Raw genomic sequence first — 13,192 nt, 5'->3', positions numbered from 1 at the left:
TCTTCCCCCTTAACCCCTGAACAACTACTGACCTTTTTACTGTCTCCATGATTTTGCCTTTTCCAGGATGTCATATAGTGGGATCATATGCAACCTTTGCAGATGAGCTAACCCTGAATGTGTAAGATCAATATCAATTAATAAATAAATCACTTATTAATCAATAAGTGCAAATCACTATACTGAGAGCAACTTACAGTCTTGGTTATCATTGTTTTCGCCCCATACAGTTTGTTGAAAGGATAAACAACCTCCTTCTCTGATTAAAAAAAAATCAGGACACTAATAACACTCAGTAATAGTACTTAGAACTTGGTATTACATAGAAAAAGAAATGATAATGATATTTACTCTGAATAAAGAACAGCTTGTGGGCTTCCCTGGTGGTGTAGTGGTTAAGAATCCACCTGCCAATGCAGGGGACATGGGTTTGAGCCCTGGTCCGGGAAGATCCCATATGCTGTGGAGCAACTAAGCCCGGGAGCCACAACTACTGAGCCCACGCACCTAGAGCCTGCGCTCCGCAACAAGAGAAGCCCTGCTCGCCGAAGTCTGTGCGCAGCAATGAAGACCCAACTCAGCCACAAATAAATAAATAAAATAAAGTTTTAAAAAATGCTTAAAAAAAAAAGAACAGCTTGTAGAAAATAAAGTACAAACGCCAGACTATAGCTCATGAGATGCGACTCAGGTCTCAATATTTTGGTAACTTTTAGAATTCTTACTTTTTTCAGCTTTATTAAGATATAATTGACATATAGCACTGTATAAGTTTAAGGTGTACATCATAATGGCTTGACAGATATATATTGTGAAATAGCTACAACAATAAGTTCAGTTAACATCCATCACCTCATATAGTTACAAAAATTTTTTTTCCTTGTAAGGAGAACTTTTAGGATTTAGTCATCATGTTGTACATTACATCCCACTTTTAGAATTCTGACTACATCTTCCATAGAGTGGGATTTTGCCAGTGATGGTACAGTTTAAGTGAAAGTTAATATTTAAGTTGATTTCAAGTTCTGTATTTGGGGCTCCCCTTTGAAAACTCCCCAAATTACCTGACACTCCCCTAGGCAGGCAGATCCAGAGTGTCTGGGCAAAGCCAAATATAAGGAGAGGCTGATCTCATGGATCTGTTATGCCTTGTCCCTATTTCTGGGCCCCAGGATGACCTTCGCTTTTTTGACAATAGAGCTACACCGCTGAGTCATGTGTAACTGAAACCCTTGTCTGCATTTCATCCTGCTTCTTGCTGGAATCCAGAAAACCTAGACAAGGGGCAATGTTCTCAGCAGGATAATGGAGGGAAGGAGAGGTGGGTAAGAGGCATTCAGGAAATATAAAGACAGAAAGGAAAATTTGGGCCTAAGCGATAATTAGCAAGAGGTAAGTCCAGAGAAACTAAGGCATGGATCTGCCTCCTTTTATGTAATTGAGGTGTTTACAAATTTGCCTGTAAATCAACTTACATTTCAAACGCATCAGGGGAACTGACATTTAGGGGAATCTGGATATGGTTCCCTTTGCATAGTAAAGCATTTGTCTGTAATGTTAATACTCACTTTCTAATCTAGCTGTATTATATTGATACTCCCCTACGTTGGCTTTGAGAGAGGACTGTAGGTGTCTCATCAAAGCACCTTGCCTAGCAGACAATTAGGCGGAACAAATACACTTCAGCCTGTCCAAATACTCTGCCTGGTTGTAAATATGCCTTCCAGTTGGAATGATTAGGGGAGGTTTTGGTAAAATTTGAGCTAGGTTTCGAAAGTTAGGTAGGATATTGGTGAAGAAAGAGCAAGGACTTTGCAGGCAAAGGAAAACCCCAGAGTAGAACAAGAGTTCCAGTCAAACAAGCTCAGTTGGCCATAGAGTAGATGAGAGAGAAAACTGGAAAGGACAGAGGCTCAGATGATAGGCTGGGGGCGGGGTGGGGGTGGGGCTGGTGGGGCGGGGGAGGTGCAGATGAAGAGAAGTTTAAGGCTAAGGAGTTTAATTTCACTTAGGAAGAAATTAGAAGCCTTTAGGCAGGATGAGCTGATATAGAAAGAAACAGAGAAGGGACACAAGTAAGGTCACTACATATCGAGAACCAAGATAAGGGTCTTTAGGATGGTGGCAGTTGGAACAACAAACGGTCAATTCTAGAGACTCAGAGCTTAAGAAATTGGCCCCCATCTCCATCATCCACTCAGTGCTCCCGATAATACATTAATTAAACCCCTGTGAATAAAGCATCTTTAATTACCTGCTTTTTGTATTAATCTGTAACATACAATACTGCTTTGAAAAAATATATGAGCTATGCAAATTAAAGCTTTAATACAAATTCCCATCTTAGGACAAGATGGCTGTCTCCAAGCCCTCATACACTTAAAACCTCCCACTGCCAGGGCTTAAATTAGATGTTGGGGAGACAAAGCTAAGGACAAAACCTAGATGTTGGCTGACTGAGAGAATGAAAGCCCCTGGTCAGTTTCAGTCTGAGGCCGTGTTATCCAGGTGAGAATCTCCAGCAGCATTTAGAAATTCAGATCTCAAGCTGTTTACAGTTTAACAGTGTTTCACAAACAAGGTAAAAATAACTGTATATGTGAAAATGCTCTGTAATGTGATAAGTGCCATTTGAATCTTCATCTAATTTAAGATTTTATTCTTGGGTCACAGATGAATAATAGATTCGAATGCTCCTTGTTAAAACAAAAAACCAAAACCCCCCAAAACCTTGCACTACCGTATTACAATTGAGTTAGCCTGTTTTCAGCATATCTGCTAAGGAAAGAATTCACCTTGATCGGTAACAAAAAAGGTGGACAGATTGAAAAGAAGCAGATCCGGGGAACTGATCTCCAACAAGGGGAATCATTTCGGGAAATTCAGGGGAGGGTCAGGGTGCCAGCGATAAGGAGGGCAAGCCCGAGGGAGGTTTGAGGTCCAGGGTGGACGGACTGGAGGGCTGGCCATGTGGAAACCCGCCCAGAACCTCTCCCAGACAGGACATCACCCCAGGACGACAGGGAAAAAAAGGGGCAGCGGACCTGGGGGCGGAGCACCCAGCCTCTTCTCGACCCAGAGAGCATCCAAGCCTCCCTCCCAAGGGAGGAGACCCCTCAGACAAGACAAAGGCTCCCCTAGCAGGAGAAGGGCCAGAGTGCGCATGCGCATTGCGGTCAGCGCCGCGGCCCAAGTCGTGGGAGGGAGGCGAGACCCGGGAAGGGAAGCTCAGAGAGGAGAGAGCCGAGAGGCTAGGATGGGCCGATCTTTGGAGCTCTCGCGCGCGCCTACTGGTGGCCGGAGGAGAACACGCCCGCGGAGGCCTTACGGCCCGCCCCTCCCCTCGGGAGGCTCGTGCTCCCGCTGCTCGCGCCTGCGCTGCCCGCCGGTCTCGGGAGCGCGCCCTCTTCGCTCGTGCGCGCGCTCGCAGTCTCCACCACCCACCAGCTCAGACACCAGCAGCAGCGCCGCCGCCGCCGCCCACCTTCTGCCACCGACACCACAGCCACTTTCTCCTCTGCTTCCCTCTACTGTCCTCGCCCTCTGTCGACTATCAGGTAAGTGCGAGGCTCCGAAATTTGCCTCTCCGTCCTCCCTCCTGCAACCCCATGCCGCCTCCCCTCGCCTCAGAGATGGGTTTCATGAGGTGGGCATTGGTCGGGGGCAAAGGCGGCGGCCCCTCCTTGCGCCCTCAGCGCTCCGGCGCCTGGATTGGGGCGACTTGGAAAGGGACCCATGCAAGGGATGCACGCGCGCGCGCGCGCGCTCGTGTGTGTGTCCTGAGGGGGGGGTTGTCTACACGACCCGCTTCTCGCGGACCCGTCAGATGTTGTGCCCACAGGGTGGGGCGCGGATGGCGGTGATCTGGGGGAGGGGGCTGCTATGCACTCTCGAACACCGCCTTTTGCCGCAATGGGCGTATGACTGTGTGTGTGTCGGGGGGTGGAGGGGAGTCCGGTGACGACCCCCGAAACCGTACCTGTAATCCAATTTCTCTGCCTCGGTTTGCCATCAGCTCTAAGGAAGGTATTGATCGGGTTCTAGAAAAGATGACTGCCTGCCAGCCCCTCCCCGGCAGCGATTCCAGTGGGGCTTTCGCTGCCCTTGGTTTAAGGCGGTGGCCCACCCTCTCCTCGATTTCCTCCTTCAGAAACCCGCTGGGGACATTTGAGGGCTGGGAGTGGAATCGGAGAAATGGGGAGGGGTCTCGGCGCTGTCACTTTAGTCGCCCTTCCCCCTGCGCGCTCCTGGCACCGAGACGCAAGCAGCGCCGTGCCCGAGAGAAGACAGCGCGCGGATCCCAAGGTGGAGGCTCGAAAAGGCAGGGGTCACCTGGCCTTGCGATGTGGAAGGATTCGGCAGCTGCCGATCCCGGCTCGAGGGCGCGCACAGCCGCAGCCCGGCACCAACCCGCTCAAGGGCTGCAGGTGCATTTCGGGGCAGGCCCCATTCTCTGCGCTCCGCGCCGGGCGTCCGGCTTGTGCGCTCCCTGCCGGAGGCGAGGGGCTGGCGCGCAGTGCTCGCCCCTCACTGCGGCAGTGGGTGTGGACCAGGGTGGGCGAGGAGGGGGAGGGAAGGCTTTGCCTCCTCCCACTTACACCCCTGCTTTTTTCCCCTCCGAACGCGAGGTGCCATCTTTTTGCGGTGTGTCACGTCTTTACAGTACCATGCCAAGCCGGGTGGCTGGGCTTAGGAGGACAGGGCGGGGACTGTCATTAAAGGGGGGAGCGCAATTAGCGCTGAAGTCTTGGCATTTTGCTGCTGCGGTCTTGAGCACCGGGGTCGTTCACCCGGAATCTTCCTCGGGGGCCCGATGCTTTGTTTGTAGGGCTACGTGATCTGCGTTGCCAGCACTGGTTTTTGGCTTTTATTCTACGAGGGTGTTTAACCAAGGTTCCCACCCCTCCTCCCGCTTTTTGCCCCTCATTTCCGAGCCCTTTGTTAGCTCTCAGAGCTCGCTGGGGTCGAGGAACTCGAGTTAGCCTCGGGGCACGCATGGAAAGGGCGTCACCCCGCGCAGCCCCCTCCCAGAGCCGGGCCACGCGCCAGAAAGCATCCGCGGGGCTGAAGGGGTGGGGTTCGAGGTCTCCGCGCGCCTTGCGGGTCGCCGCGAAGGATCGATGCCCCTCCCCACACCCGGAACGTCCCGGGGGCCATGCCCCACTAGGCTGCCCACCAAGCAGCACCAGTGACTCCCGGTGGGAGCTCGCAGGCGGGGCCCCGCTTCGCTTCAAGCCCTGTTGCTTCGCCAGGCAGGAGATTGTGAGGAGGGGCCGTGAGGTTTCCTCGGGTGCTGCGGGCCACACCCATTTTTATCGGGAGGACTGAAATGGGGGGCGCCGAGGGGAGGTTGTCATGGAGACCACACGCTCCCCGGGCTCTTGGGGCGTGCCCCGCCCCTTCCCAGCAGAGATGGAGAACCCTGGGACAAGCAGGGCCGCCCCTTCTGGCTCCTGGAGGACGCTGGAGGGAGACCCGCACCCCCAACCCTGAACCCGTGCCTGTTTCTAATTGGACTCCGGCGGCCGCAGCCACCCAGATAGGCATCTCTCATGTGTTTTTATTATTATAGCCGAATATTATTTTAGAACTGTGCGGGATTTTCACTTAAGATCCCGAGTTCGCCGCCGCCTTGAAACCAGGAGGCGGGGGTGGGGAGGGAGGGCTAGAGAGGCGGGTACGGACCCCGGCGAACAAATCCGAGCCTCGCCCTCCTTCCATTAGCCGGAGCCTGGCCGGCTTTCTGGTTAATTCTATCGCTGGAAACTGGTGCGGGGGCGCAGTTCTGAGAGGGATGAGCATTTTAGGGGCCAAATCGTCCTCTCGAGCCGCGCAGGTTGATCTGAATATTCGGGAATGACTCGGCGGGGCGTTGAGAGGCTGCCCGGGGCCAAGCCGAACCTTCTCTTGGCTTCAGGATCAGAGCCTCCCTGCAGAGCTGGGCTCGGCACGGGTGGGTGGGAGAGGTTCAAGGATCAATTCGAGCATCTTCCCCGCCCCTCCCCACAATAGAGCTGGACAGGAGATTCTGGTACCAGAGAGAGCGAGGGTCTTAGAGCGGCCCTGGGAACGGGGAGCCCGCGGCCGCCGCTGCTCGGGATGGACCGGGGGCAGAGAGGTCATCTCCTGTCGGTTGGGGGAAAAGGAGGGAGGCAGAGGCAAGCGCGTTTAGCTCAGTGCCGGGAACAAAGCGCAGTACGGCATCCGCGATTTTACTCTTTGGAAATGTGTTGGCGGTTTGGTAAGGGCTTTCTGGTCGGCAAGGCCGGGGTTGGGGGGCTGTTAACGGAGGAATCCCGGGGGCCTGGGGACGGTCCTTCGTACGCGTATCGGGAAATTCCATCCCTGGCTCTGGGCGCGCTTTAATTACACGGCTTCCTACCCGGGAACGCGAGAGATGCCCCGTTTGCGCCTACGCTCCGACGCTGAAGCTGGGGCCAGCCGCCGCGCCTGGGTTTCCTGGGTTTCCCATCGACTCCTGTCACCGAATCTCCAGCAGGTGGGGGCTGTTTTAAGTCCCGGGAGACCCCGCTTGGCGTCAGGCGGTCCGGACCCATAACTCCATGCGCGAGTCTCCGGCTGGTCCGGGTTGGGATGGATGGTGGGACCTGGGACAGCGAATGCCCGCCTGCTCCTCTGGGCCACCGCGCGCTCAGGCTCAACAGGACAGCTTTGAGTTTTATCTGATCCCCGTCCCTCCAACTGACCGATCCTACGACAGAAAGAGAAATGAATGCCTTTCCTACCATAATTAATTAAGGTATTTTTTGTGTTTTATGATGCTGCTTATGTTTACCACATAAGAATTGCTTATCCATTCCTCCATCTCCAGACCTTCCCCTAAATAAATTAATAACATGCTTCTCCCAGAGCCCGCTTCAGAGTGGCTCTTGAAGCTAATCAATTTCTTGACCAACATTTGCTTCTGTAACAGCTTGTGTTTACTGCAGTAACCTAGCTTGGCTCTTGGCGTTCAACGTTGGACAATTTGCGGGAGGTGTTTGTTGGTTATGCTGGTTTTGGGTGAATGACAGTCTGTGTCTGTCCGACCTCTGCACACGCCCATCTTTGAGTGATTTCTAATATCAGGCACAGATCCCCCAACAGGAACAAAAGAAAAGGGTTATTCCCACAAATTACAAGAGGAAAACTTACAATCAGTTTGATTCAAGAAGGGTCAGATTTATTCCAGTTGGGAAAGTGTCCTCTTTCTGTGGAACATGCCCTTTGACCCACATGCCCTTTGAGAGCTGTGGCAGCCTGGAGATGTGGTAGGATTGGGGTGCCCTTTGTTTAGGCTGAGTTTTCCTTCTGCCCTTTTAACATCAATTCATGAAGCCCATTGGTTGAAAATGTTAAGGAATTGTTTTATTCTCCCTTCTCTCGGCATTTATGTATATAAATGTGTGTATATGATTTGGGTGGCTCCACAGCTGTGTACATGAACATATGTTAGTTTTCAATTAGATTGTGCCTTCTGTTTAGTTAATTACTGCCTTCCTTCCTCTCACCTTGAAATCAAGACTCACTCATAAATAAAAGCACCCTTAGGGGCTTAGTACAGTGCTAGACATACAATAGGTCTTTGGGCCCTGCTCATTTAACAAATAAATGGATAAAACGGGAAAATGCAGGTTAAAAAAGGTGGTGAAAAGAAAGCAGAATGGGAGGAGGGCTTTATTCAAGGTCATGGCATCAAGAAGTTTTGGGGACAAATCCAGTCCAGTTTGTCCCCTGCTCTGTGTCAAAATGACACCCAAAAGCTGCCTGTACCCCTTGGTGCACCTCCATGCCCTCCCCTCCCCCACTGCTTCCCTGCCTTCTCCCTTCCTGCTGCTTATGGCCCCACAGCCTGGTCCCCACTGCTCACCTCACCCTCATTGGCCAGCAGAGTGGAAAGGGGAGAGACCACACTCCACCCCCAGGGGGAGGAGGACCCTGCCCTGCGACCTTTAGCCCTGCAGGTGCTGTTCCTGCAGGAGGTCAGAGGGATGGAGGTGGGAAACCCCCTTTGCCTCTGCTCCTTCTTCTTCCTCCCACTTCTCATCATCCCACTTAGAGGACCCCCCAACCCCTCCACATCCCCAGAAACACCCACCTGCCCGACCATTCCTAACTTGCCAGCCTAGATGCTTCCACTAGTGACTTGGAGCTGGCATGGGAGGGCCACCTCAGCAGGTGAGAGGAAGGGAAAACCCCAGCCTCACCATCTGGGCTACAGCAGGGAGAGGAATCCGATGTTCCAGCTGGGACTCTCAGCTGGTTTCCTGTAAAACAGTGGTTCTCAAGCCCTGGGGCCACTTTAATGTCTAGAGACATTTTTTGTTTTGTTTTCACAACTGGGCAGGGGTGCTACTGGCATCTAGTGGAAAGAGGCCAGGGACGCTGCTGAACATCCTACAAGGCCCAGGGTGCCTGAATGATCTGGCCCCAAATGTCACAAGTGCCAGGGTTGAGAAGCCCTGCTATAGAAACATTGTTACCCTGGCACCATCATCTTAGTGGCATCTTACATTCGTTGAGTATCTTCTTGGAGGCACTGTTCTAAGTGTTCCCCAGAGATGATCTCATTCGATCCTCACAACAACCCCTTTAAGTAGCAGTTTGTATTATCTCCGTATTACGTATGGGGAAACTGAAATACAGAGAGGTTTAGTAACTCACTAAAGGTCACACAGCCAGTGAGTGGTGGAGCTGGGTGTCTGACAGGAGCCCCTGCCCCTTCTCAGCTACATGTGGGCTCAATAGGCCTTTGTGGGCTAGCGGGAACCACAGCGCCATCTATAACATTGACCCAGTGGAATATACTAATTCCAAAACCACTGACGCGCATGTGAACTTTTCTAAGAGTCTGTGATTGGAGCACAGCCTAAAGCTCGGAATTTCGGCCTTGACACGTGGAACAAGAGATTTTACTCAACCTCTGTGCCTCTGTTTATAAAACAGGGAAGATATCCTGGGGACCTTAAACCTCTTCCCCCAAATCCAGGATTTCAGGACTGCTCTGTCACACAAAGGAGCAGCCCGGTCTGACTGTCTTAAAGAAGCCTGGAAATCAAGATCGGGGGATCATGACATAGACTCAAGATCAAATCACTGAAGTTTTAGGGACATTAGATCTCCATCTTAGGTTCTGCACCTCAGAGGCTGAAGCTTTGGTAACTGCCACTGGGACCCAGCTCGGAGCCTGTGGGTGAGAGGAGTTGGGCGGGCATAGGAAGGACCTCAAGCCAGAATCTCAGTCTCCCTTGGCACAGGTGGGCCTGGGAGCTTTTCTCACTTCCTGGGGCCCAGGCTCTGCAGTAAATATTCCGTTATACTGTGGTGTAGAGGGACAGCCTGGAATCCTCCACCCACAGGACTCACTGCCACTCCACCCAGCTACGATTCTGCTGCTTCCCACAAGCGCCTGTGTGGGCGATCGGACACACACCGCACACACCGGACTCACTTCTGTTCCCTTGCCAAAGGGGTTGCTGTCCAAGACCTCTTTCCTTGCCTCAGGTGCCATGCTCCTGCCATCTCTGCCAGGTTCCTGTCTTGCACAGATGGCCCCCACCTGAGGGTGGGGAGGGAGCGTGAGGCCAGCTCGGGGTGGTTTTTGAGCTTTGGGGATTCTTTGATTAGGAAACATTCTGTAGGTGTAGGAATCGGCTTCCACAAAATGCCAGCTTGGATGACCTCCAGGCGGATTATCTGAAATTGTATTTTCTTTGTCGACATTTCTGTGCTTGCCTCGATCAGGAAGGCTAAGAATTAACCCCCAAGAAATGCATTTTGTGTCTCAGGTATTCAAGGAAAGTTTGTGAATGCCTGGAGGGCAGATGCTGGTTTTCCCTGGACGGGTTCCCCAGTGCAGGGCAGTGTCCTGCATGTAGACACAGTAGGTTTGGCCTAATGGTTGAGAGTGGGGCCTCGGCTCAGAACTCCTGGGTGCAAATCCCAGTTCCCCTACTCACTGCGGGGCCTAAGCTGTGTTGTTTAGCCTCTTGGAGAGTTTTTTTATTGTTTGTAACTTGGGGTACCTATCTCACAGTTGCTGTGGGGTTTAAATGAGGTAGTGCTTAGCCCAGGGCTAAGGGCCAGGGCCCAGGGCTCAGCACATAATAATTGCTCATTAAATGGCTTCGTGGGCAGCAGCCTGTGAGCAGACCTTTGTGATTGGATGAATGTGCAAACTACTGACCTTGGTGATGGAGTTAGTTGGAACAGATACATTGTTACACTGAGTAGGGATCAAGATAGAAGTAGGCAGTTCTTCCTGGAAGCAGGTGCTGTTGTCTGGGTGGTAGTGGAGCCCCCGAAAATCACACACACCCACGTTTAACTGCACACAACAGAACTCTTGCCACAGGCAAGCAGAGTGACTTGTCATTTGTTGTCCCTGCTTCTGCCCTCTTCCTTCCTGAAATCTGCTGCATGCCAGGAATAGCCTGTGTACTGTCCACGCCAGCCTGAGCTGAACCACCCTCCCTCCCACCAGCCTGGGACTGGCGACCTGGCTTAGCAGGTCGGTTCCGAGATCTTACTAGTTTACTGATTGAATAAAAAGTGAGCACTGATGAGATTGAGAAAGTAACAAGTAATGGAAGACAATGGAGGAGAGATTCTACAAATGAGATAAGGAAGCAGTGCTGAACTTGGTAAACTCAGAAGTAGGCTTCATGGTGGCGGCTGAGAGTCAAGAAGAAAAAATGTTAAGTAAAGCAAACTCAACGTGCTCTGAATCCAGGGAATGCCAAGCATTCGATAGCCATAGTTATATCTGAATTAATAAATCTGGTTTAAGAAGCTTTCTTATCCATGGAGTGAATACTGAGAGTCATAATACATGTTTCTTTAAAAAAGTCATTAAATCAGAAAATCAAAGGGACTTCCCTGGTGGTCCAGCGGTTAAGAATCCACCTACCAATGCGGGGGACACAGGTTCGAACCCTGGTTGGGGAACTAAGATCCCGCATGCCGCGGGGCAACTGAGCCCATGCGCCACAACTACAGAGCCCACATGCTGGAGCCCGTGCTCCACAACTGGAGAGAAGCCCGCCTACTGCAACTAAGACCCAATGCAGCAAAAAATAAATAAAATATTTTTTAAAAGATCATAAAAATGATACATATATATTTTTTATATATATATCCTCCATCTTTTGCTGTAGGGCCCAGGCCTTCTTTTGGTGTTTGGGTCAGCTGGTTGGAATTCCTTGTCTTTTTGGCCTAAGCAACACCCATAATGCATTGTCTAGGACTTCCAGCTGGTTGGAGCAAGGGCTTACACTGTGTGTAATCTGAATGCAGAGTCTCTCTAGAGTTTTCCTATTTTTTTCACAGTCTTTAACATCCTATTTGATGGTTAAAAATTTACTCACCTTTATGAAGTCTCTCCAAGTATTCAGCTTGATTTTCTTAGAGTCAGTGAATGATTTTCAGAATTCATCTTACATGTAACACTTGCATGTCATCAGCTTGCACTGCATTTAAGTTGTGTGACTACTGTAACAAATATGATGGACCTAGAAGGCTGGCGGTGGTAGGAGGAGGCCCTGGGTGTGGACATCAGGCCTGGTGGACCCAGCCTTGAATATTTACACTCCTTCATTTCTGCTCCTTACGTGGTGTCAGGCAGGAGAGGGCCTGCTGTGGAGACTTTTGTGTTAAGTAAATGATGGGCATCGTCTTTCCCGCACCTCTTGCCTGTCTTCCAGGACTAGCACAGCACTTGGAGTTCATTCACCTAGAATCCCAACTAAAGGGGGCATTGAAAAATTCTCCCCATAAAACTCAACATAAATTTAAATTCCCTTTACCATGTTAACTCCCCTTAGTGAAGGAGTTTTAGATCAAGATCCAACAATTAAAAAGCCGTTTTTAAATCAGCAAGTTAGAATTAAATCTGAAGCCATTGATAATGATGTTTCATTCATGGGCCTCCCTTTGGTCCTGTCTGCTTCACTGCTAAATCAGGCATCAAAGAGAAGAGGGACATCAATTATCTCTGGTCCCAGCTGCTGGTTTTCCTTGCAGCCTATCGCCCAGTTTTCTGGTTTCCCAGGAAGGCTGCGTGATGTTGTCTTGGGACCTAAGCTTGTAGTTCTACAAAGAATCTCAGGAGGCGCTTTCATCCTTGTGTCCTCCTCTTCAGGACATTAAGGATATTAGAAGACCCCTGGGTCCATAATCGCCTGTGATATGAGCCACAGCCTAATGCCAAGAAGGAAGTGGCAGAAAGGACCAATTCATGGAATCCTAGAGCTGTGCCCCTCACCCAGGGTAAAGGACAGCCCTTCCTCCAGACGTAGAACCAGAATTCTAAATTATGTGTCAACAGAATTGTCCTGGATCAAATCCAGTTGTGCCATTGATTTACAGATCATTTCAGAGGTGCTTATTTTCCGTTGTTCTTGATTGGACAGTGATACCAAACCACTGTCTTACCTCATTCCCTCTCCCACGATCTCAAAAAGAGGCTTATTGGATAATTAATAATCTAAAGGCTTAAGGACTCCCCTAGTGGTCCAGTGGTTGAGACTCCACACTTCCAGTGTAGGGGGCACGCGTTTGATCCCTGTTCAGGGAAGTTCTGCATGCCATGTGGCACAACCAAAAAAAAAAAAAAAAAAAACACTATAAAACTCTTAGAGGAAAATACAGGATAAAAGCTTCAAATCATTACACGTGGCAGTGATTTCTTAAATATGATACCAAAGGCACAGGCAACAAAAGAAAACATAGACAAATTGGAGCTCATGAAAATTTTAAAAATTAAAAAATAAAGGCTTAAGTGCCCAAAAGAAGGTTACAATTTACAGAGTCTCTTTGGTTTAATATTTAAACATGAATATTCACTACCTTATTTATTTTATGTCTGGGCTTTTTATATTGGGTTTGCTGAAAACTGGAACAACTTTCAGCTTTGGTACTGGTCGTGCATCAGAATTTAAGTCAATGTATGTTGATAAGCCAAGCAAAAGTTCTACATACAGATAAAAGAGTTGCATGTAACCTGCTACTTTGGGGCAACGTAATATTCGTTTGGTTATTGGTATTACTTGGTAATAATGGTTTGATTCGTATGAAACCTGTCCCTTTCAAAGTTGCCACTTGCCAAGAATCACCGGGAATAGCTGTTTGGAAGAGTCGCTAACTCTTCTGCCGTCCATTTTCTGCCTTGTCTTTTTCCTAAGAACAGGGAAAT

The 13,192-nt window shown here is 50.1% G+C and overlaps 1 protein-coding gene across 15 annotated transcripts in view; it reads left to right on the top strand.

Annotated features, from left to right (window-relative positions):
- The first annotated feature begins 3,400 nt into the window (after nucleotides 1-3,400).
- The window catches only part of MAPT (microtubule associated protein tau), a 99,769-nt gene continuing 89,977 nt past the window's right edge, over nucleotides 3,401-13,192 (top strand). For all 15 annotated transcript variants that reach the window (XM_033438986.2, XM_033438984.2, XM_049701427.1 and 12 more), the window contains exon 1: nucleotides 3,401-3,557. The gene's annotated coding sequence lies outside the window, so the exon portion shown is untranslated. The remainder of the gene's footprint in view (nucleotides 3,558-13,192) is intronic.

The sequence above is a fragment of the Orcinus orca genome, chromosome 19, assembly GCF_937001465.1.
Source record: "Orcinus orca chromosome 19, mOrcOrc1.1, whole genome shotgun sequence".
Lineage (NCBI taxonomy): Eukaryota > Metazoa > Chordata > Mammalia > Artiodactyla > Delphinidae > Orcinus > Orcinus orca.
The sequence above is the reverse complement of the archived record's forward strand: the minus strand, read 5'-3'. Positions and strand labels throughout refer to the sequence as shown.